The sequence below is a fragment of the Elephas maximus genome, chromosome 1, assembly GCF_024166365.1.
Source record: "Elephas maximus indicus isolate mEleMax1 chromosome 1, mEleMax1 primary haplotype, whole genome shotgun sequence".
NCBI lineage: Eukaryota > Metazoa > Chordata > Mammalia > Proboscidea > Elephantidae > Elephas > Elephas maximus.
Genome location: NC_064819.1, coordinates 77,455,092 through 77,480,435, shown reverse-complemented (window position 1 = coordinate 77,480,435; position 25,344 = coordinate 77,455,092). Strand labels below are relative to the sequence as shown.

The 25,344-nt window shown below is 39.1% G+C and overlaps 1 pseudogene; it reads left to right on the top strand.

Moving 5' to 3' along the window:
• Positions 1-25,344, top strand: part of LOC126060870 (palmitoyltransferase ZDHHC5-like) — a 110,760-nt pseudogene that overhangs the window by 34,579 nt on the left and 50,837 nt on the right.

Below are 25,344 nucleotides of genomic sequence, written 5' to 3'. Positions count from 1 at the left end.
TGAATTGTGCCCCCCACAAAAATATGTGTCTACTTGGTTAGGCCATGATTCTCAGTATTGTGTGGTTGTCCTCCATTTTGTGATTGTAATTTTAAATTGAGAGGATTAGGTGGGATTGTAGCACCACCCTTTCTCAGGTCACCTCCCTGATCGAAGGTAAAGAGAGTTTCCCTGGGGTGTGGCCTGCACCACCTTTTATCTCTCAAGAGATAAAAGGAAAGGGAAGCAAGCAGAGAGTTGGGGACCTCATACCACCAAGAAAGCAGCACCAGGAGCAGAGTGCGTCCTTTGGACATAGGATCCCTGTGCCTGAGAAGCTCCTCAACCAGGGGAAGATTGAGGACAAAGACCTTCCTCCAGAGAGGACAGAGAGAGAAAGGCTTCCCCTGGAGCTGATGCCCTGAATTTGGACTTGTAATCTACTAGACTGTGAGAGAATAAATTTTTCTTTGGTAAAGCCATCCACTTGTGGTATTTCTGTGGTGGCAGTACTAGATGACTAAGACAATGTCCAAAGTATGTGAGATGAAGTCTCGCTATCCTCCCTTCCAAGGAGCAGTCTGGCTGTACTTCTTCCAAGACATATTTGTTCGTTCTTGTGGCAGTCCATGGTATATTCAACATACTATGCCAACACCGTAATTCAAAGTTATCAATTCTTCTTCAGTCTTCCTTATTCATTGTCCAGCTTTTGCATGCATATGAGGTGATCGAAAATATCATTGCTTGGATCAGGTGCGCCTTGGTCCTCAAAGGCACATCTTTGCTATTAAACACTTCAAAGAAGTCTTTAGCAGCAGATTTTCCCAACACAATACGTCATTTGATTTCTTGACTGCTGCTGTTATGGGCATTGTTTGTGGATCCAAGTAAAATGAAATCCTTGACAACTTCAATCTTTTCTCCCTTTATCAGGATGTTGCTCATTGGTCCGGTTGTGAGGATTTTTGTTTTCTTTATGTTGAGGTGTAGTCCTTACTAAAGGTTGTAGCCTCTGACCTTTATCAGTAAGTGCTTCAAGTCCTCTTCACTTTCAGCAAGCAAAGTTGTGTAACCTGCATATTGAAGGTTTTTAACGAGTTTTCCTCCAATCTGGATGCCATGTTCTTCTTCAAATAGTCCAGCTTCTCTGATTTGCTCAGCATACGAATTGAATAAGTATGGTGAAAGACTACAACCCTGACATACACCTTTCCTGATTTTAAACCATGCAGTATCCCCTTATTCAGTTAGAATGACTGTCTCTTTGTCTATGTACAGGTTTCTCATGAGCACAATTATGTGTTCTGGAATTCCCATTCTTTGAAATGCTGTCCATAATTTGTTATGATTCACAAAGTCGAATGCCTTTGTATAGTCAGTAAAATAGAGGTAGACATCTTGCTGGTAGTCTCTGCTTTTACCCAAGATCCATCTGACATCAACAGTGACATCCCTCATTCAGTGTCCTGTTCTGAATATGGCTGGAATTTCTGGCAGTTCCCTATTGATGTACTGCTGTAGCCGTTTTTGAATTGTCTTCAGCAAAATTTTACTTGCATGTGATAATGATGATATTATTCGATAATTTCCGCATTTGGTTGGAACACCTTTCTTTGGAATGGGCAAATATGGATTGCTTCCAGTCGGTTGGCCAGGTAGCTGTCTTCCAAATTTCTTGGCACAGACAAGTGAGCACCTCCAGCGCTGCATCCATTTGTTTAAACATCTCAATTGGTATTTTGTCTCAATTGCTGCAGCTTTGTTTTTCACCAATGCCTTCAGTACAGTTTGGACTTCTTCCTTCAGAACCATCAGTTCGTGATCATGTGCTGCCTCCTGAAATTATTGAACATGGACTAACTCTTTTGATGCTTCCTGCGTCATTCAGTATTTTGCCCATACAATCCTTCAGCATTGCAACTTGAGGCTTACATTTTTTCTTCAGTTATTTCTGCTTGAGAAATGCTGAGTGTGTTCTCCCCTTTTGGTTTTCTAATTCCAGGTCTTTTCACATTTCATTATAATACTTTACTTTGTCTTCTTGAGCTGCCCTTTGAAATCTTCTGTTCAGCTCTTTTACTTCATCGTTTTTCCATTCACTTTACCTACTCCACATTCAAGAACGAGTTTCAGATTCTCTTCTGACAGCCATTTTGATCTTCTTTCCTTCCTGCTTTTTGATAACTCTTTGTTTTCTTCATGTATGACGTCCTTGATGTCATCCCACAACTCATCTGATCTTCGGTCATTAGTCTTCAGTGAGTCAACTCTGTTCTTGAGATGGTCTCCAAATTCAGGTGGGATATACTCGAGGTGGTATTTTGGCTCTTGTGGACTTGTTTTAATTTTCTTCGGTTTCAACTTGAACTTTAATATGAGCAGTTGGTGGTCTGTTCCACAGTCGGGCCCTGACCTTATTCTGACTGATTAGATGGAGCTTTTTCATCATCTCTTTCCACAGATGTAGTCCGTTTGATTCCTGTGTTTTCCATGCAGTGAGGTTCACCTGTATAGTCACCATTTATGTTGTTGAAAAAGGTATTTGCAGTGTGTAAGTTGTTGGTCTTGCAAAATTCTGTCATGTGATCACCAGCATCCTTTCCATCACCAAGGCTGTATTTCCAACTACAGATCCTTCTTCTTTGTTTCCAACTTTTTCAGTCTAACCACCAGTAACTTTCAATACATCTTGATTTCATATTTGATCAATTTCAGACTGCAGATGTTGGTAAAAATCTTCAATTTCTTCTGGTGCGTAAATTTGAATAATAGTTGTATTAACTGGTCTTCCTTGTAGGCATACGGATATTATCCTATCACTGACAGCATTGTACTTCAGGATAGATCTTGAAATGTTCTTTTTGACAGTGAATGTGATGCCATTCCTCTTCAATTTGTCATTCCTGGCATAGTAGATCATATGATTGTCTGATTCAAAATAGCCAATACCAGTCCATTTCTGCTCACTAACGCCTAAGATGTCGATCTTTATGCATTTGTTCCATTTCATTTTTGACGATTTCCAATTTTCCTAGATTCATACCTTGCATATTCCACATTCCTATTGTTAATGGATGTTTGCAACTGTTTCTTCTCATTTTGAGTTGTGCCACATCAGCAAATTAAGGGCATGAAAGTTTTACTCTATCCACCCTACTTCCCCAGTCATATTTTGAGTGCCTACCAGCCTGAGGAACTCATCTTCCAGCACTCTGCCAGGCAGTGTTTCTTTACTATTCATGAGGCTTTCACTGGCCAATTTTTTCAGAAGTAGACTGTCAGGTCCTTCTTCCTAGTCTGTCTTTGTCTGGAACCTCCACTGAAACCTGTTCACCATGGGTGACCCTGCTGGTATTTGAAGCACCAGTGACATAGCTTTCAGAATCACAGCAACACACAAGCCACCACAGTATGACAAACTGACAGATGAGTGGTAGTGTAAAACCTAATACTTTTGTAAATGCTTTTGTATTATACAAATAATATCTGTGTTTAAAGAACAGGTCATGCAGTGTATTTTAGATCCTATGTTGCTGCCCAAATACAGACTGAAGAAAAGTCATTTATTCAACCACGACTCATTGTACATTTTCTGTGTACCAGGCATTTAAGTGTGCCAAGACACTTCTTTGTGTTAATATGTCTTATATATTATCTGTATTCTGTCTGACATTCCTGGTGAGGGAGACACACTCTTATTTTTATATGATTCTGAGAAGTTTCCCAATTCTCTTGTTCAGTGTTTTTCACTGCTTTAGGAAAACTATTTTGCTTAGCAGTTTTTCCTGGTATTATTTGTCATATCCAGTTAAACCACATTTGGTCTTCAACACAATTAGGTGGTTGCTGTATATGTATGTTCTCTTATATCTGTTGAATCTGAGGTTTTATAGTAAGTCCATCTGTTTCTTCTGGCACACACCTCCAGTTTCTACGCCACACTATTGTATTTGTTGTTATTGTTGTTGCATGCTGTTGATTTGATTTTGACTTATAGTGACCCTACAGGACAGAGTAGACTGCCGCACAGGATTTCCAAGCCTGTAAATCTTTACGGAAGCAGACTGCCACATCTTTCTCTTAAAGAGCGGCTGGTAGGTTCACACCTATGACCTTTTGGTTAGCAACCAAGCGCTTTAAGCACTACACCTCTAGGATTGTTATTTATAAAGCAGATTTATCTTCCCTTCTCGTATTACATGTAGAGTTAACATTTTCTGGCATGAGGGAAAGTCAATTCTCTCTCTTTTTTGGATGGAAAGTGGACAATTTGGGATCATTTAAAATATATGAAATAAAAGTGTTAATTGCTCTTGCAGAGATAAAGTCACTTTTATAAACTTGGGAACATATGTATACTTTAATTGGTTTATAAAAATTACAAGTATAGGGGGGCCAAGATGGCTGACTAGGTAGACGCTACCTCGGATCCCTCTTGCAACAAAGACTAGGAGAAACAAGTGAATCGATCACATACATGTCAATCTACGAACGCTGAACAACAAACACAGATTTAAAGAGTTGACCTGAGTGACAGAGAAGGAGAAGGAACAACTACGGGGAAGCAGAGACTATTTTCGGAGCCTGGAGCCAGAGTCCCAGTCAGGTAACCTTGGCGCCGGGCTTAAGACTGAGCGCAGGGGAGCTGAACACAACATCCTGTGAGGCGCAAACACACGGCGCAGCCCTACCCCCCTGAACTGACCTCGGGAGGGGGCCCAGCAGGTCAGCAGGGGGCTCCGCGACGCGGCTGGCGGGAGGAGAAGTCGCAGGAGGCAGCGACTGGTTTTGGAGCCCGGAGTGCAGCGTCCCAGCTGGGGAACCTTGACGCTGGGCTTTGGACTGGCAGCGGAGGAACTGACCACGGCTTCTGAGACAGCGCAAGCATGGGACGTGGGCCTGACCCTCGGGGGCAATCTCTACCCAGCCAGCACACATAAGCGAGAGGCTCCTCGGGAATCTCAGATAAAATAGTCATCCCAAGCAAGATAAGTAACTTTGGCTATATTCTGGGGTGCTACTCTCTCCTGTTTTTCTGAACCCTCCCCTGCCCTTCCCAGGCGGCTTCATTAACATTGGAATTCCCTGAGCCAGAGGGAGAACTACTCCCCGGCTTTTCTTTTCCCTGTTTTTTTTTTTTTTTTTGGTCTTTTCCTAACCCATTCTTCCGGCCTGAGAGAAGCAACCACAAAAAGCCCAGGGACCAAAAATCCTTCCCTAATTGGACTAAAAACACAGAACCAGCTCCAGCCAAGCATATGTGATCCATATCTCAGGCTTTCATCCCTACAGGGAACAAGGTGGCTATTATAATGCAAAGGCATTTCTGATAGGGATCTGACTGCATTTTTTTTAGCGGATTTACTGGAAAAACAAGTTTCCCAGGTCTGATATCTCTGCGTATTCAACAGAGCCCTAACTGACCCACAACAGGGAACTGAGGGCTGAAGCTCCCCCCAGGCCACCTAGCCTTCTGCCTTAGGGGTCTAAGTAGGGTGACACCTACCAATCTGTAGGGGTACTTGCATTGGGGGCCTAAGGTACAGCTGCAGAGCCCTCCCACCAAGGTGCTTTAGGAATAGAGACACACCTACCTCACTGACACTAGGGGGAAGCCTGTCAGCAACCTGCCCCTCTTGGAGTGTGAACCCCAGCTGCTAATAGAATCTGGTGCACACAACTATCACCACTACTTCTCAAGGTGGATAGGTGTTAGGGTGCATCACACACTTGATGACCCAAAATCAGATTCTACTCAAGAATAGTGAAGGGACTCAGGCATATATATCTGGCAACAGCCCAAACCAGCTGGTAATAGGTCATAAGTAAGTCAAGGGCTACAACAATCAAGACAGCACAATCTAGTAGCCCATCCACGTATATTGAAAGAAAACAAAACAAGATAAGACTCATTGAGCAAATATAGAATAAATCACTACAATATCTTAGTGATGGCTCAGAGAGAGCAGTCGATATCAAACCACATAAAGAAGCAGACCATGACAGCTTCTACAACCCCCCAAACAAAAGAATCAAAATCTTTCCCAAATGAAGATACAATCCTGGAATTATCAGATACAGAATATAAAAAACTAATTTACAGAATGCTTCAAGATATCAGGGATGACCTCAGAAATGAAAGAAGGCAGAATTAACAAAGCCAAAAGCTGGTTCTTCGAAAAAAATTAACAAAATTGATAAACCATTGGCCAGACTGGCTAAAGAAATACAGGAAAGGAAACAAATAAGCCAAATAAGAAATGAGATGGACCACATCACAACACACGCAACTGAAATTAAAAGAATCATATCAGATTATTACGAAAAATTGTACTCTAACAAATTTACAAACCTAGAAGAAATGGATGAATTCCTGGAAAAACACTACCTACCCAAACTAACACAATCCGAAGTAGAACAACTAAATAGACCCATAACAAAAAAAGAGATTGAAACGGTAATCAAAAAACTCCCAACAAAAAAAAAGCCCTGGCCCGGATGGCTATACTGCAGAGTTCTACCAAACTTTCAGAGAAGAGTTAACACCACTACTACTAAAGGTATTTCAAAGCACAGAAGATGATGGAATACTACCTAACTCATTCTACAAAGCCACCATATCCCTGATACCAAAATCAGGTAAAGACATCACAAAAAAAGAAAATTACAGACCTATATCCCTCATGAACATAGATGCAAAAATCCTCAACAAAATTCTGGCCAATAGAATTCAACAACATATCAAAAAATTAATCCACCATGACCAAGTGGGATTTATACCAGGTATGCAGGGCTGGTTTAATATTAGAAAAACCATTAATGTAATCCACCATATAAATAAAACAAAAGACAAAAACCACATGATCTTATCAATTGATGCAGAAAAGGCATTTGACAAAGTCCAACACGCATTTATGATACAAACTCTCAGCAAAATAGGAATTGAAGGAAAATTCCTCAAGATAATAAAGGGCATCTATACAAAGCCAACAGCCAACATCACTCTAAGTGGAGAGAACCTGAAAGCATTTCCCTTGAGAACGGGAACCAGACAAGGATGCCCTTTATCACTGCTCTTATTCAACATTGTGCTAGAGGTCCTAGCCAGAGTAATTAGGCTTGACAAAGAAATAAAGGGCATCCGGATTGGCAAGGAGGAACTAAAATTCTCTCTCGTTGCAGATGACATGATCTTATACACAGAAAACCCCAACGAATCCACCAGAAAACTACTGAGACTAATAGAAGAGTTTGGCAGAGTCTCAGGTTATAAGATAAACATACAAAAATCACTTGGATTCCTCTACATCAACAAAAAGAGCATCGAAGAGGAAATAACCAAATCAATACCATTCACAGTAGCCCCCAAGAAGATAAAATACTTAGGAATAAATCTTACCAAAGATGTAAAAGACCTATGCAAAGAAAACTACAAAGTACTACTACAAGAAATTAAAAAGGACCTACTTAAGTGGAAAAACATACCTTGCTCATGGATAGGAAGACTTAACATAGTAAAAATATCTATTCTACCAAAAGCCATCTATATATACAATGCACTTCTGATCCAAATTCCAATGTCATTTTTTAATGTGATGGAGAAACAAATCACCAACTTCATATGGAAGGGAAAGAAGCCTCGGATAAGCAAAGCATTACTGAAAAAGAAGAAGAAAGTGGGAGGCCTCACTCTACCTGATTTCAGAACCTGTTATACAGCCACAGTAGTCAAAACAGCCTGGTACTGGTACAACTGGCACATAGCCCAATGGAACAGAATTGAGACCCAGATATAAATCCATCCACATATGAGCAGCTGATATTTGACAAAGGCCCAGTGTCAGTTAATTGGGGAAAAGATAGTCTTTTTAACAAATGGTGCCGGCATAACTGGATATCCATTTGCAAAAAAATGAAACAGGACCCATACCTCACACCACGCACAAAAACTAACTCCAAGTGGATCAAAGACCTAACATAAAGACTAAAACGATAAAGATCATGGAAGAAAAAATAGGGACAACACTAGGAGCCCTAATACAAGGCACAAACAGAATACAAAACATTACCAAAAATGACGAAGAGAAACCAGATAACTGGGAGCTCCTAAAAATCAAACACCTATGCTCATCTAAAGACTTCACCAAAAGAGTAAAAAGACCACCTACAGACTGGGAAAGAATTTGCAGCTATGACATCTCCGACCAGCGCCTGATCTCTAAAATCTATATGATGCTGTCAAAACTCAACCACAAAAAAGACAAACAACCCAATCAAGAAGTGGGCAAAGGATATGAACACACACTTCACTAAAGAAGATATTCAGGCAGCTAACAGATACATGAGAAAATGCTCTCGATCATTAGGCATTAGAGAAATGCAAATTAAAACTACGATGAGATTCCATCTGACTCCAACAAGGCTGGCATTAATCCAAAAAACACAAAATAATAAATTTTGGAGAGGCTGCGGAGAGATTGGAACTCTTATACACTGCTGGTGGGAATGTAAAATGGTACAACCACTTTGGAAATCTATCTGGCGTTATCTTAAACAGTTAGAAATAGAACTACCATACTACCCAGAAATCCCACTCCTCAGAATATACCCTAGAGAATTAAGAGCCTTCACACAAACAGATATATGCACACCCATGTTTATTGCAGCTCTGTTTACAATAGCAAAAAGCTGGAAGCAACCAAGGTGTCCATCAACGGATGAATGGATAAATAAATTGTGGTGTATTCACACAATGGAATACTACGCATCGATAAAGAACAGTAACGAATCTGTGAAACATTTCATAACATGGAGGAACCTGGAAGGCATTATGCTGAGCGAAATTAGTCAGAGGCAAAAGGACAAATATTGTATAAGACCACTGTTATAAGATCTTGAGAAATAGTATAAACTGAGAAGAACACATACTTTTGTGGTTACGAGGGGAGGAGGGAGGGAGGGTGGGAGAGGGTTTTTTACTGATTAATTAGTAGATAAGAACTGCTTTAGGTGAAGGGAAGGACAATACTCAATACATGGAAGGTCAGCTCAACTGGACTGGACCAAAAGCAAAGAAGTTTCCGGGATAAAATGAATGCTTCAAAGGTCAGCGGAGCAAGGGCGGGGGTTTGGGGACCATGGTTTGAGGGGACTTCTAAGTCAATTGGCAAAATAATTCTATTATGAAAACATTCTGCATCCCACTTTGAAATGTGGCGTCTGGGGTCTTAAATGCTAACAAGCGGCCATCTAAATGCATCAATTGCTCTCAACCCACCTGGATCAAAGGAGAATGAAGAACACCAAGGTCACATGATAACTAAGAGCCCAAGAGACAGAAAAGGCCACATGAACCAGAGACCTACATCATCCTGAGACCAGAAGAACTAGATGGTGCCCGGCCACAATCGATGACTGCCCTGACAGGGAGCACAACAGAGAACCCCTGAGGGAGCAGGAGATCAGTGGGATGCAGACCCCAAATTCTCACAAAAATACCATACTTAATGGTCTGACTGAGACTAGAGGAATCCCAGCGGTCAAGGTCCCTAAACCTTCTGTTGGCCCAGGACAGGAACCATTCCCAAAGACAACCCCTCAGACATGAAAGGGACTGGACAGTGGGTAGGAGAGAGATGCTGATGAAGAGTGAGCTATTTGTAACAGGTGGACACTTGAGACTGTGTTGGCACCTCCTGCCTGGAGGGGGGATGGGAGGATAGAGAGAGTTGGAAGCTGGCAAAATTGTCACGAAAGGAGAGACTGGAAGGGCTAACTCATTAGGGGGAGAGCAAGTGGGAGTACGGAGTAAGGTGTATATAAACTTACATGTGACAGTTTGACTTGATTTGTAAATGTTCACTTGAAGCTCAGTAAAAATTAATTAAAAAAATTACAAGTATAGGTTATTATGAGTATGGCTTATTAGAAGTATAGAATTACAACTGTGAAAAATACAAGTAAATTACAGTATGGATTAGTCCACCATATAAATTTACCAAATTTGATTTTGTTTATTGTTATAGATAGAGCTCTAAACTGCTAAACTCTGAGAAAATTAATGCCTAATATTTCACAGTTCACCAGAAGGAGGTAGAAATTTAAGGATGGAAAGTCATTGATATTATAATAAATTATACATTCATTCAGAAAGGGGTTCCAAATGAGATTTTTAAGTAGTCTAAGGGATCGTTGATTCTTGAAGACAAGAATCACATGATGTACCCCTGAAGCAATAAATACTATAAAATATTGCACTACATAGAAAGTTTTCTGGAGTCGGCCTATTACAAAAGAGATATCTTAAGACACAGTATAGGCTGGCCTGAATTCCTTGGAAATGGTAATGAGTTGGGTTTTAGGATTAGGGTAAGATGCAGATGGAGTTGGAGGTGGAGATAATGGTGATGCAACTCAAGAATCTTTAGAGTGGGATAAGTTGTTATCCTTCTCATCCAGGGAGGTAAATCTGGAATGTGAGAATTAAGAAGCTAGTTCTGGCGGTGGTTGAAAATCCTAGTACAGTTTGCACTACTGCATACCTGAGATATATGTTCACTGTTCTATATGTAATGGTAACTCAGTATGACATCAGTTCTGGGGGAGGAAGAATCTGAGGTCAGAGCAAAGAGGGCCCTTGAGGAATCACATCAGAATTTGACTACGGGGAGGTTAGGAGTGGTGTAGTTGCAACACTCACAGGATTATACAAGCTACTTTCTGATACAGCTTGTCTTCTTTAAGATCTTGAGAGTTATTGGGGGACATCTAGGTCAATTAGCATAACAAAGTTTCTTAAGAAAGGGTTCTACACAATGATGAATCTGTGAAACATCTCCTAGCATGGATGAATGTGAAAGTCATGATGCTGAGTGAAATTAGTCAGTTGCAGATAGACAAATATTGAATGAGAACACTGTTATAAGACCTCAAGAGAAGGATTAAACACAGAAGAAAACATTCTTTGATGGCTACAAGGGTGGGGATAGAGGGAGAGTGTATTCACTAAATAGATAAAAAACCCAAAACCGAACCCGTTGCCGTCGAGTTGATTCCGACTCATAGTGACCCTATAGGGCAGAATAGAACTACCCCCATAGAGTTTCCAAGGAGCACCTGGTGGATTCGAACTGCCGACATTTTGGTTAGCAGCCGTAGCTCTTAAATGCTACGTTACCAGGGTTTCCAACGAGATAGTAGACAAGAATTATCTTAGGTGAAGGGAAGGACAACACCCAAAACAGAGGAAGTCAGCACAACTAGATTAAACCAAAAGCTCAGAAGTTTCCTGAATACAACCAAACATTTCAAGGGACATCGTAGCAGGGGAAGGGGTCTGGGGACCATGTTTTCAGGGGACATCTTAGGTCAATTGGGATAACAAAGTTTATTAAGAAAATGTTCTGCGTCCCACTTTGGTGAGTGGCATCTGGGGTCTTAAAAGCTAGCAAGCGGCCATCTAAGATGCATCAATTGGTCCCAACCCACCTGGAGCAAAGGAGAATGAAGAACACCAAAGAGTCAAGGAAAATATTAGCCCAAAAGACAGAAAGAGTCACATAAGCCGGAGACTCCATCAGCCTGAGACCAGAAGAACTAGATGGTGCCCGGCTACCACCAAAGACCACCCTGACAAGGATCACAACAGCGAGTCACTGACAGGTCAGGAGAAAAGTGGGGTGTAGAACCCAAATTCTAGTAAAAAGACCAGACTTAATGGTCTAACTGAGACTGAAGGAACCCCAGAAGGCATGGCCCCCAGACTCTCCAATAACCCAGAACTAAAACCATCCTTGAAGCCAACTCTTCAGACAAAGATTAGACTGGACTATAAGACATAAAATGATACTTGTGAAGAATGTGTTTCTTAGTTCAAGTAGATACAGGAGACTAAATGGGCAGTTCCTGTAAGGAGGTGAGATGAGAAGGCAGAAATGGACAGGAGCTGGTTGAATGGGCATGGGAAATCCGGGATGGAAAGGAGGAGTGTGCTGTCATATTATAGAGAGAGCAACTAGGGTCAAATAACAATTCATGTATAAACTTTTGTATGAGAAACTAACTTGAACTGTAAACTTTCACTTAAAGCACAATAAAAAAAAAAAAAAAAGAAGAAGAAAATGTTCTACATTCCACTTTGGTGAGCGGTGCCTGGAGTCTTAAAAGCTTTTGAGTGGCTATCTAAGATCAGTCAACTGGTCCCATCCCACCTGAAGCTAAGGAGAATGAAGAAAACCAAAGACACAAGGAAAATATTAGCCCCAAGGACTAAGGACCACATGAACCAAAGACACCATTCTCAAAGCCCACTCTTCAGACAAAGATTGTTGTTGTTGTTGTTAGGTGCCGTCGAGTCGGTTCCGACTCATAGAGACCCTATGCACAACAGAACAAAACACTGCCTGGTCCTGCGCCATCCTTACAATCATTGTTATGCTTCAGCTCATTGTTGCAGCCACTGTGTCAATCCACCTCGTTGAGGGTCTTCCTCTTTTCCACTGACCCTGTACTTTGCCAAGCATGATGTCCTTCTCCAGAGATTGATCCCTCCTGACAACATGTCCAAAGTATGTAATACGCAGTTCTCGCCATCCTTGCTTCTAAGGAGTATTCTGGTTGTACTTCTTCCAAGACAGATTTGTTCCTTCTTTTGGCAGCCCATGATATATTCAGTATTCTTTGCCAATGCCACAATTCAAAGGCCTCAATTCTTCTTCGATCTTCTTTATTCATTGTCCAGCTTTCACAAGCATATGATGTGATTGAAAATAACATGGCTTGGGTCAGGTGCACCTTAGTCTTCAAGGTGACATCTTTGCTTTTCAGCACTTTCAAGAGGTTCTTTGCAGCAGATTTACCCAATGCAATGCGTTGTTTGATTTCTTTACTGCCACTTCCACGGCTGTTGATTGTGGGTCCAAGTAAAATGAAATCCTTGACAACTTCAATCTTATCTCCATTTATCATGATGTTGCTCATTGGTCCAGTTGTGAGGATTTTTGTTGAGGTGTAATCCATACTGAAGGCTGTGGTCTTTGATCTTCATTAGTAAGTGCTTCAAGTCCTCTTTACTTTCAGCAAGCTAGGTTGTGTCATCTGCATAACGCAGGTCGTTAATGATTCTTCCTCCAATCCTGATGCCCCATTCTTCTTCATATAGTCCAGCTTCTCGGATTATTTCCTCAGCATACAGATTGAATAGGTGTGGTGAAATGATATAACCCTGGTGCACAGCTTTCCTGACTTTAAACCAAACAATATCCCCTTGTTCTGTCTGAACAACTGCTTCTCGATCTATGTAAAGGTTCCTCATGAGCGCAATTAAGTGTCCTGGAATTCCCATTCTTCACAATGTTATATAATTTGTTATGATCCACACAGTCGAATGCCTTTGCATAGTCAGTAAGACACAGGTAAACATCCTTCTGGTATTCTCTGCTTTCAGCCAGGATCCATCTGACATCAGCAATGATATCCTTGGTTCCATGTCCTGTTCTGAAACCAGCCTGGATTTCTGGCAGTTCCCTGTCAACATACTGCTGCAGCTGTTTTTGAAAGATCTTCAGGAAAATTTTGCTTGCATGTGATATTAATGAAATTGTTCTATAATTTCCACATTTGGTTGGACCACCTTTCTTGGGAATAGGCATAAATATAGGTGTCTTCCAGTCAGTTGGCCAGGAAGCTTTCTCGGCATAGGCAAGTGAGCACCTCCAGCGCTGCATGTGTTGAAACAGCTCAGTTGATATTCCATCAATTCCTGGAGGCTTATTTTTCACCAGTGCCTTCAGAGCAGCTTGGACTTCTCCCTTCAGTACCATCAGTTCCTGATCATATGTCATCTCTTGAAATGGTTGAACATCGACTAATTCTTTTTGGTATAATGATTCTGTGTATACCTTCCATTTTCTTTTGATGCTTCCTGCGTCATTTAATATTTTCCCTATAGAATCCTTCACTATTGCAACTCAAGGCTTGAATTTTTTCTTCAGTTCTTTCAGCTTGAGAAATGTTGAGCATACTCTTCCCTTTTGGTTTTCTATCCCCAGCTCTTTCCACATGTCATCATAATACTTTACTTTGTCTTCTCAAGCTGACCTTTGAAATCTTCTGTTCGGTTCTTTTACTTTATCATTTCTTCTTTTGCTTTAGCTGCTTGACATTTATGAGCAAGGTTCAGAGTCTCCTCTGACATCGAGCTTGGTATTTTCTTTCTTTCCTGTCTTTTCAATGATCCCTTGCTTTCTTCATGTCCTTGATGTCATTCCACAACTCGTCTGGTCTTCAGTCACTAGTGTTCAATGTGTCAAATCTATTCTTGAGATGGTCTCTTGTAGAAACAGGCAATTTGATGTAAGACAAGGATTACACAGGACTATTAAACAAAATAATATGCATGAGGAATGTCCTTTTTAGTTCAATCAGATATAAAAGACCAAATGGGCAGCTCCTGTCCAGAAGCAGGATGAGAAGGCAAGAAGGGACAGGAACTGCTCAAATGGACACAGGGAACCCAGGACACAGGAGGAGTGTACTGTCACATTGTGGGGATTTCACCTGTCACAAAACAATATGTGTATAAATTTTTGAACAAGAAATTAACTTTAGCTGTATACTTTCACCTAAAGCACAATGAAAAAAAAGGTCTCAGGAGTTAGAATAACTACTTTTTATACTAAAGCATTTTAAAAAAGATAAAATCGTTCTTTTATCTCAAACTAAGCTGGCAGTCCTACTACCTACGTAATCCTTCTCAAACTCCACTGAGCAGATTAGTTACTTACAGACCTTGATTAAAATGTAGATTTGGATTAATTATGTCTGGGTGAAGCCTGGGATTCTGCATTTCTAACAAGCTCCCAGGTGATGCTGGAACTGTTGATCTGTGTACCACACTTGAGTAACAAGGAATTAGAGTACTGGTTTATCCAGTGTTACTTTGTAATCAGAATATCCATTTAGGTGTTCTTTTCTGAGTTGTTTTTTTGTTATAAAAGACACACACACATACACAAAAGAGAGAGAGAGAGAGATGCACTGTTTGGGTTAGAGAAACTTTTGTTTCTCGTCACAGGTGCACAGAAAACAAATATTTGGATTGATATAAGCTTGAAGTTTTGATAGGCATATGTTCTGAAAGGAGAATAGGGCAGAGTAGTTTAGGATTTTGATAAAGGAGTGTTTGAAGTTACCACTATTAAATTTATGTGAGAGCTGCTGACATTTGTTGAGCACTTGCTGTGTGCCAGGCATCATGCCAAGCACTTTTCATGCATCAAGTTGCTAAAAACTCATGATAACCCAGTGTGGTATATGTATTTTTATTATTAACGCCAGTTCATATGTGAGAAAATTGAGATTTAGAATGAGTTTAGCTAACTTGACTAAGTTCACCGATAACAACTTAAGGGTGGAAGAGGTTGAGGAGAGTGACGCTTCAAATTCAGGGAGAAAGAGGGAAATGATGAATCAGTTAAAATGTGTGAGTCAGTGGCCTAGCAATCCTGGAAAGCTGAAGGTAATGGAATTGGTAACCTAGAGAAATAGGAGGCTGTGATCAGAATGTGTGCATTGTCTGTGAGAGTGAATTTCAGAGATTTAGCATTCTCCAGATGGCACTCTTACAGGAGACTTTGGGAATGAGTACAAGAAGTACATTGAAAAGTTAGAAACAGAAAGGTTAAATAAAATAAGTGGGAAGATCAAACATGTCACTTATTACAAAAACAGTAAATTGGAATATAAGGTGGGCTCTCAAATTGTTCATGTTTTGGTTTATGAACCAAAGTAATGCAGAAAGATTTAAAATAAAAGATGGAGAAGATATAAACAGAAAGGAAGCTGAGCTATGTAGTTATTTTAAGGTAGAATTTATGGCCAAAGAAAATAAGACAAAAGGATTAATTTTAAGATTATGACTGTTTATATTTACTTTTTGAAAAGGTAATACATGCCATACATATGGCTATATATAATTCCATTTTTCTGACCAGTCAGTCATCTATTAAGGAACATTTGAGGTTCTGGACAATGCTTCAGTGAATATCCTCCTAGTGTATAAATTCACCAAAATAGCATTGCTAGATAAAGGTTTTTGTACCCATAATTAAGATAAATATCAAATTACTTCCATGGATGCTTTTCAATTTATACTCCCATCAGCAAGGTATGAGTACGTCTTTTCTCCTTTGTCAAGATGAGAACTTTTTTTTTTTAGTTTGGAGGGCTTAATCAACAATAAAGACATGTCATAATCCTTTCTGTGATAAATAGCATAGCATTAAAATATACAAATAAAATACTACAAAAATACAAATGAAATATTGACAGACATACAGTGATATAATACCTTTCCCACTATTGGACAGAATCAAGCAGGCAAAAAATAAACAAAGATGCAGAATGTCTGGATAATTCATTACAGTTGGTTTTTGTATCTCTACAAATGGAGAATACATTTTCTATCAAGTCCAGTAAAATTTGCAAAGTTAATCATATATACTAGGCAAATGAAAAAACTCCAATAAAATTATTGAAAAATTTCAGGTTAAATGATCTGTTATCTGAATCTCATGCTTATTTTAGTCTTAGCCTCTTACATGTACTTCCACCTACCATGCATGCTTCCTTTTTTTTTTTCGTGGTAGGTATTCACAAAATTCCACTGGATGATTCACAGAAGAACATTATTTATGCTAGTATTATATATTTAGCTGAATTAATTATGATATTCATGATCTTGATACAAAATTTAATCTTAAAATATAACTGAGTCAATTTATATCAAAAGACTAAATAGTACAATGGTACTCAGTTATGGCAAAAATGGTGGCTGATGGTACTTGATGGTATGATGACTGAAGCTTGGGAAGCATTGCTTACTAGTATTTTTCAAACATTATTTTTGACAGTTATCTACACTAAGATACACATTTTACATTAATCCACAGTATACACACATAAATGAAATGGAAGTTTTATGAAATGCTTCCCATGTACAATACACTCTTATTTCCCATTCTACTCTTTCGTTAAAATTAATGTTAACTTTTAGATAGCACTTACTGTGTTCCTGGCTCTATTCTAAGTGTTTTACATATTAACCTCATTTAATCCTTGTAATAAATTTCATTTTACTTGGATCCACCATCAACAGCCTTGGAAGCAGCAGTCAAGAAATCAAAAGATGCATTACACTGGGAAAATCTGCTGCAAAGGACCTCTTCAAAGTGTTGAAGAGCAAAGGTGTCACCCTGAAGACTAAGGTGCGCCTGACCCAAGCCATAGTATTTTCAATCTCATCATATGCATGTGAAAGCTGGACAAAGATTAAGGAAGACTGAAGAAGAGTTGACGCCTTTGAATTGTGGTGTTGGTGAAGAATATTGAATATACCATGGACTGCCGAAAGAAGGAACAAATCTGTCTTGGAAGAAGTACAACCAGAATGCTCCTTAGAAGCAAGGATGGCGAGACTGCATCTTACATACTTTGGACATGTTGTCAGGAGGGATCAGTCCCTGGAGAAGGACATCATGCTTGGCAGAGTATAGGGTCAGCAGAAAAGAGGAAGACCCTCAATGAGGTAGATTGGCACAGTGGCTGCAACAATGAGCTCAAGCATAATGATTATAAGGATGGCGCAGGACTGGGCAGTGTTTCATTCTGTTGTGCACTCGACAGTACCTAACAACAATAACAACAATAAGCCTGGGTGGTAAGATTGGTTATTGTCCCCATTTTACAGATGAAACACAGAGTTCAATTGCTCCAAATCATACAGCTCGTAGGTGACTGAGCTGGGATTTGAATACAGACAATCTGGCTCTAGAGTCTGAACTTTTAAGCTCGCTACTCCACTACACCAATTTCTTGATCTACTGATGGGTCTCCCTCAGAAGTTTGAAAAAGACTGCTTATGGTCTCTTTGGTGGCTCTTCTTATGTTTTGATTCCTCTTTGAAGTCCTCCCTTATTCAGACAGATACAGGGTGATCTTAGTACTTACTGTTTTAATCATATAATTTGGAATTGGTTTATATTATTCACTAATTATCTTGGGTCTATAAGTCTTTTCTTGTATAAAACGTTAAGATTAAGGCCAAGGATTATGTCTCAAACTTCTTTTATAGTTTCAAGAAAATTGAATTATAGTATATAATACACAGATGTTGCTCAACCAATATGTGATGTGACTTGATTCTCTTTCTTCCATTTCCCTCAACTCTGTCACCTTCATCCATGACTCTGGGCAGAAACCAGTATAGCCTGTTCATGCATTAATGCAGTGTATTTGGTTTTCAGTTACTAAAGACATTGGAAAAAGTCGCTATGGGCAACTCCTGGGAGAAGTGGGAACAACTCAGCCCTGCTCAGAAGTACATGTTCAGAAACATGTTGTTTGAAAAATATAGGAACCAGATTTTTCTAAGTGTTATTTTCTCCCTGTGTCTTACAGTATTTTGTCTTCTCTAGTTGTTAATAAAAAACCCAGTGCTGTCGAGTCGATTCTGACTCATAGCAGCCCTATAGGACAGAGTAGAGCTGCCCCATAGGGTTTCCAAAGAACGCCTGGTGGATTCGAACTACCGACCCCTCAATTAGCAGCCATAGCACTTAAACACAGCTATGGCTGCTAACTAAAAGATCAGCAGCTCAAATCCATCAGGTGCTCCTTGGAAACCCTATGGGGGCAGTTCTACCCTGTCCTATAGGGTCTTTATGAGTCGGAATCGACTCGGCAGCAATGGATTTGGTTTTTGGTTTAGTTGTTAATAGCCAAGGGACAATATAATATGGTGGTTCAGGATGTGGGTTTCAGAGCCAGGAGACCCAAGTTCAAGTCCTGGCTCTACTACTTACCATCTTAAAGACTTTAGAAATGCTTTTTAAACTTTCTGAAACTATTTCTCCATCTATAAAATAGGACTAATAATAACACTTAACTCATACAGTTTCTTACTATTGTTATTACCATTATCATCATTATTATTCAGACGCTTTACTGAGTTTGGCTTGGAGCTAAAGGATCAGGTTTGTTTCAGAGTTCTTCTGTTCCCTGTTTATGGCAAAATATGTGGACTACACAGAATTGGAAACCAATTGCTAGAATGTGCTTTGCTTCTCTGATCCCTGCTCCCTAGGCTATTAGCACCTCTTCCCTATCCCCACCAGATTTCTAATGTTACTAATTTATGGAACTGAAAAAGTGATTTGGACCCAGATCAACTTCCAGATTTCCGTGTTTAGCTCCATCCTTTTTCTGTTTTGAATTTTGTGACCCCTTCAGTAGTCCTTTGTGCTTTATGTTTCCTGCATGACAAGAGGCTAGAGCTTTCTATTGCTAGCCCATTTGCTCCCAGGTGTGCAAAGTTTTCAGTTTTCATATCTGATATGCTCTCTCATGTGGAGGAACAGAAAGAGTCAAGCTACTGAAGTTAAATGTTCCAGGAGCTACCTTCCCAGGCGAGTGAGAATCATGCTGAAGACAGCCATTAGAAGCAGCCTTCCTGCTGTTCAGTGAAGGGTTGGATCACTATCTTCAAATCTCCTCAGGGATTCAAGATCATCTAATATGACTTTCTTTTTATATTTTTTGACCTTTATTTCAATAGCCAGTTCTCATTTTACCTCCTACTCTTGGAGAAGAATGTAGTCTTCATCTAAAACTGATCCATCTGTATTCAACATTCATACATTTGTTCAGTAAACATGGATTCTTCCTTTTCTATATCTTCCTGAATCTAAGATCAACCCTTCCTTTCTTTTTGAAACATGTAGGATCTTTCCCCTTATCCCCACAGAAACTCCCTCAGCTACTTTTTGAGCGTCTATTATTTTTCTTTACCCTATCATTTGTGTTAGTCCCTGCCACTGTATCATAAATATGCTCATGAAGGGCATCATTCCTTTCCTTTGAAGAGAATCGGGTGGCCTTTTTTTTTTTTTTTTAGCCCTTTTTCATTTTTGCAGATAAAATGGATCAAATTCATTGTTCTTTATGCTACACATGACAGTGTAAAGCTCTGATTCACTAATTTCCTGACTAATCCATGACTCCTTTCATAGTTTTTGTTCCTGCCTCTTAATAATGGGTATCTGTAAAAAGTTATCTCTGCAGTGGTTGTTTTAGTTTACAGATTGAATATCCCTTTTAACATTTATCCTGTAATTATTTAAAAAGTAAATACTCAAGTATCAATATAGTGGCTTTAATCTCACTTTTTGCTTTAAATAGTTTCCAGAGCTAAGATCAAAAAAAAAAAAAAAAGAGGTGGCTGAGCTAACCTCATAAAATCACTGTCATTATGGTATTTTCATTAAATATGTATATACATTATATATATACCATCATTTGTCCATTCAGCAAACATTCATCAAGAATTTTCTATGTGCCAGATATTGTGGCATAAGCTGAGGACTCAAAGGTGAAAAACTTTAGTCTCTCATCTCCAAGCACTCAGAGTTTAGTGTAAGAGACTGTGATAAGTGCTAAGATGGAGAATATACTGAAAAAACATTAGAAATAGTGGTGAAGAAAGTTAGCTGTTTGGATTGAACCCTGACTCTTCCACTTACCAGCTGACTAGAGTCCAGCACTGACCAAAAACAATATAAGCTACATATGTAATTTTAATTTTTCTACTAGCCATACTATTTCATTTCTCAAAACATAATGAGAAAGGGTGAAAATAATTTTCATAATATATTTTATTTAAGCCCGTATATCCAAAACATACTTTCATCATGTAATCAGTATGAAGGTTATTAATGAGACATTTTATGTTTCTTTTTTGTACTAAGTCTTTGAAATCTGGTATATATTTCACATTTACAGCACAGCTTAGTTTGGACTAGCCACATCTCTAAAGTTCAATAGTCATATGTGACTAGAGGTTACTGTATTGGATGGTACAGCTTTATGTCCTATTTCCTCATTCATAAGTGGGAATAATAGTAGTTTCTACATCACAGAGTTGTGGTGGAGAAATATATGTTAAGTGCTTGGAACAGTGATGGGTATATGATAAAAAAAAAAGTATGATAAGCACTCAATAAATGTTAGCTGTTATTATTTGTAAGAATAATAATTACCATATTATTATTGATGCTGTGAGAATATAGATAAGGAGCCTAGCAGAGGTGATGCTAGAATTGAATTCTGAAGAATGAATAGGTAGTGACAGGGGACTTGTAGGGAGAAAGATAAGCACATACAGAAAGGCATAAGAAATTTGATGAGTTCTAAGGAGTAAAAACACATCGGTCAGTTTGCCGTACCGTGGGCGCTTGTGTGTTGCTGTGATGCTGGAACCTATGTCGCTGGTATTGAGATACCACCAGGGCTACCCATGGAGGGCAGGTTTCAGCTGAACTTCCAGACTAAGATAGACTAGGAAGAACGACCTGGCAGTCTACTTCTGAAAAGCATTAGCCAGTGAAAACCTTATGAATAGCAGCAGAACAGACATATATAGTGCTGGAAGATGAGTACCCCAGTTTGGAAGGCACTCAAAAGATGGCTGGGGAAGAGCTGCCTCCTCAAATAGAGTTGACCTTAAAGTCAGGAAAGATGTGCATCAGGGTTGTATCCTTTCACCATATCTATTCAATCTGTATGCTGAACAAATAATCCGAGAAGCTGGACTATATGAAGAAGAATGGGGCATCAGGATTGGAGAAAGACTCATTAACAACCTGCATTATGCAGATGACACTACCTTGCTTGCTGAAAGTGAAAAGGACTTGAAGCACTTCCTAATGAAGATCAAAGACCACAGCCTTCAGTATGGATTACACCTCAACATAAAAAAAACAAAAATCCTCACAACTGGACCAATGAACAACTTCATGATAAACGGAGAAGAGATTGAAGTTGTCAAGGATTTCATTTTACTTGGATCTGCAATCAACAGCCATGGAAGCAGCAGTCAAGAAATTAAAAGATGCATCCCATTGGGTAAACCTGCTGCAAAGGGCCTCTTTAAAGTGTTAAAAATCAGGGATGTCACCTTGAAGGCTAAGGTGCGCCTGACCCAAGCCATGGTATTTTCAATCACATCGTATGCATGTGAAAGCTGGACAACGAATAGGGAAGACCGAAGAAGAATTGACACCTTTAAATTGTGGTGTTGGTGAAGAATATTGAATATACCATGGACTGCAAAAAGAAAGAACAAATCTGTCTTGGAAGAAGTACAACCAGAATGCTCTTTAGAAGAAAGGATGGCGAGACTGCGTTTTACATACTTTGGACATGTTGTCAGGAGGGATCAGTCCCTGGAGAAGGACATCATGCTTGGCAAAGTACGGGGTCAGCGGAAAAGAAGAAGACCCTCAACAAAGTGGATTGACACAGTGGCTGCAACAATAAGCTCAAGCATAACAACAATTGTATGGATAGCGCAGGACTGGGCAGTGTTTCATTATGTTGTGCATAGGGTTGCTATGAGTCGGAAGCGACTCGATGGCACCTAACAACAATAACAAGAAGTAAAAACAGTATGGTTAAAGCATAGGGTGTGTGTGAGAATGACAAATGGTGAGAAGGCTTAATTAGTAGGTGGATCAAATCATTAAGGACCTATATCCCAAATGTATGGCAGGAATTGAAGTATTTGATCTGAATTTTTTTGTATTTGAAAGATCACAGTAGTATTAGTATAGAGATTGGAAAAGAGCCAAGTGGGAGGCCTACCCTGTCACGTAAATGGTAGAAAAGCTGGGGTTTAAACTCAGAACGTTATGATTCTTTAGCTCTTAGCATTTCTACCACATCATACTGCTTCCTAGGGCAGTAGAGTTCCAGACTAGACTCTGGAATTTGGCAGATCAGGATCCAAATACTGCCAATATAAAATCTTGGGTGTGTGACTTCAGCTCTCGGAACTTCTCTTAGAATGGAGATTGTATATCCTTTTCACAGGATTTTTAGGAGGATTAAGTATATTAATATTGTGAGTCAGCCTAGCATAAACTTAATAAATATGAGCTACACAACCAAAATGATCAAAGTTCCTTTCCCTTTCCTCAAAATCTGAAATTATAACTCCAGAGACAACATATGGACACATGAAATAGTAAATAAACCATGCAAGATGCTGCTTTTAAGTGCTGAAATTAGAAGTCAAAACAGTAATATTGTGGGAGGTGAGGGAAACTAAGGAGTTAGAATATTTTAAGACTAGTGTAATTATTGGGATTCTTAAGTATGAATTAGATGGACTTTTTGGGCAGGGGAAATAATAAGAAATTAGAGTCAGAATAAGGAATGAGGATTCAATGTTAGGAGTACATTTAACAAAATTAATAATTGCTCATGTTCAATGTTTACTTATTACATGCCAAGATCTATATCCCACCCCCTCCCCAGGCTAAAGGTTCAAATATTTCATTCTGAGGAAACTAGTCAGGGCAAGATAAAAGACCTGTAGATGCCAAAGTTTTTGATCCTTGAATGAACCCAGGACCTGGTGTCCAGTCATCCTGGAGTGAAATACATTATTTATTATTCTTACACACTGACACTTAACTTTCAAAAAACATATTAGTAACTCACTGTTAAGTATGGATCAAGAGTGGAGGGTAATTTTGTGGATATGCTCAAAATAAGGGTCATCCCTCTTTGTCCTCTATGCTTAATGTTTCTTACCTTTCCATTCATGGCTGAGAGAGAAAAATAAGGTAGGTTTGTCATTATAAAACCTTATGAGTCAATTTTTCATTTCAAAAAAGCAATTTCTCCTCTTTTCATCCTGTCTGTAGACCTAGTTTCTGCTCTTCTTATATCAAATGGCCCTTTACCAGTTATTTGAAAAAGATGAGTAAAAGTGTTACTTCTTGCAAGTAAAAAAAAAAAATTCTAATAGAACAAAAAACAGTTTATTTAAAATGCATTTAAAAGCTTTTAATAGGTTTTAAGATAATTTAAGTGATTATTGTGTAGTTTTCAAACAAGATAGTTCCTGAAAGACCATCTCTCTCTGAAAACAGTTTTTCTTTCTTAATCTCTGTTCATCTTCATGTTTTTGTCCTTTCTCATCTCCACTATTTAGCCTTTTCCCTAATCACCCTTCTTACATTATAGAGTTCTTCCTTCATTTTTTTTTTGTTTACATTTTGCCGTGAATCAGACCCTTTCACATCATTGGTATTTCCATCTCACCCCCCTAGACTACTATGCCGTATTTATAGCCCCTGTATTTTATGTTCTCAGTATTTGCAATTTCATTATCCCATGCCTAATATGATAGCTATTTTTCTCCCAGAAAATAGAAGGGTGCATACTACAGTTATATTTTTATATCTTTTAGATGGGACGATTGTACCTGAGGCCAAGAAGTCAACAGTTGAAGAGCAGAACATTTCCAAAGAAGGTTCATTGCAAGGAATTAAGATGGAAGAACTTACAATGAAAAAGTCTATATTGGGAGAAACATGGAAATCTGGAGGCCAGTTTAAGAATCAGCAGCTAAACCAGGAGAAATATCCAGAGCAAGAGATAGTCACCTGCATGACAATTCCTACTGAAGAAAGAGCTATAGAATCTAATGAATTTGGAAAAAGTTTCAGTATAAAATCAATTCATGATACAGAGCACAGTGATCCTATAGAAGGCAGTTTTTATAAATAGAGTGCACATGGAAAGAGGTTCAAAAAAAGTTCAGATTTAATTATACAAAAGAAACATGAAGGGAAAAAACCTTATAAACGTGAATGTGGGAAAACCTTCAGCAGTCACACTATGCTTGTTCAACATCAAAGAACTCATACTGGAGAGAGACCCTATAAATGTAATGAGTGTGGAAAGGGATTTAACCAGAGTTCCAACCTAACAAACCATCAGAAGACTCATACTGGAGAAAAATCCTGCAAATGCAACAACTGTGGGAAGGCCTTCAGTTATTATTCAGTTCTTATTCAACATCAGAGAATTCATAGTGGAGAGAGGCCTTAGGAGTGCACTGAATGTGGCAAGACATTCAGTCGTAGTACATACCTTACTCGGCATTAAAGAATTCATACTGGTGAGAAACCCTATAAATGTCTTGAATGTGGAAAGGCGTTTAGCCAGAGAATTCATACTTGAGAAAAACCTTATGGATGCAACGAATGTGGTAAAACCTTTAGTCAGAGTGCACATCTTACTCAACATCAAAGGATTCATATGGGAGAAAAATGCTATGAATGTAATAAATGTGGGAAAATCTTCAGTGATGATTCAGCTCTCACTTGACATCATATCATCCATACTGGAGAGAAACCCTATGAATGTAATGACTGTGGGAAAGCTTTTAGTTACTGTTCAGACCTTATTCAACACCAGAGAATGCATACTGGAGAGAAACCATACAAATGCAATGTA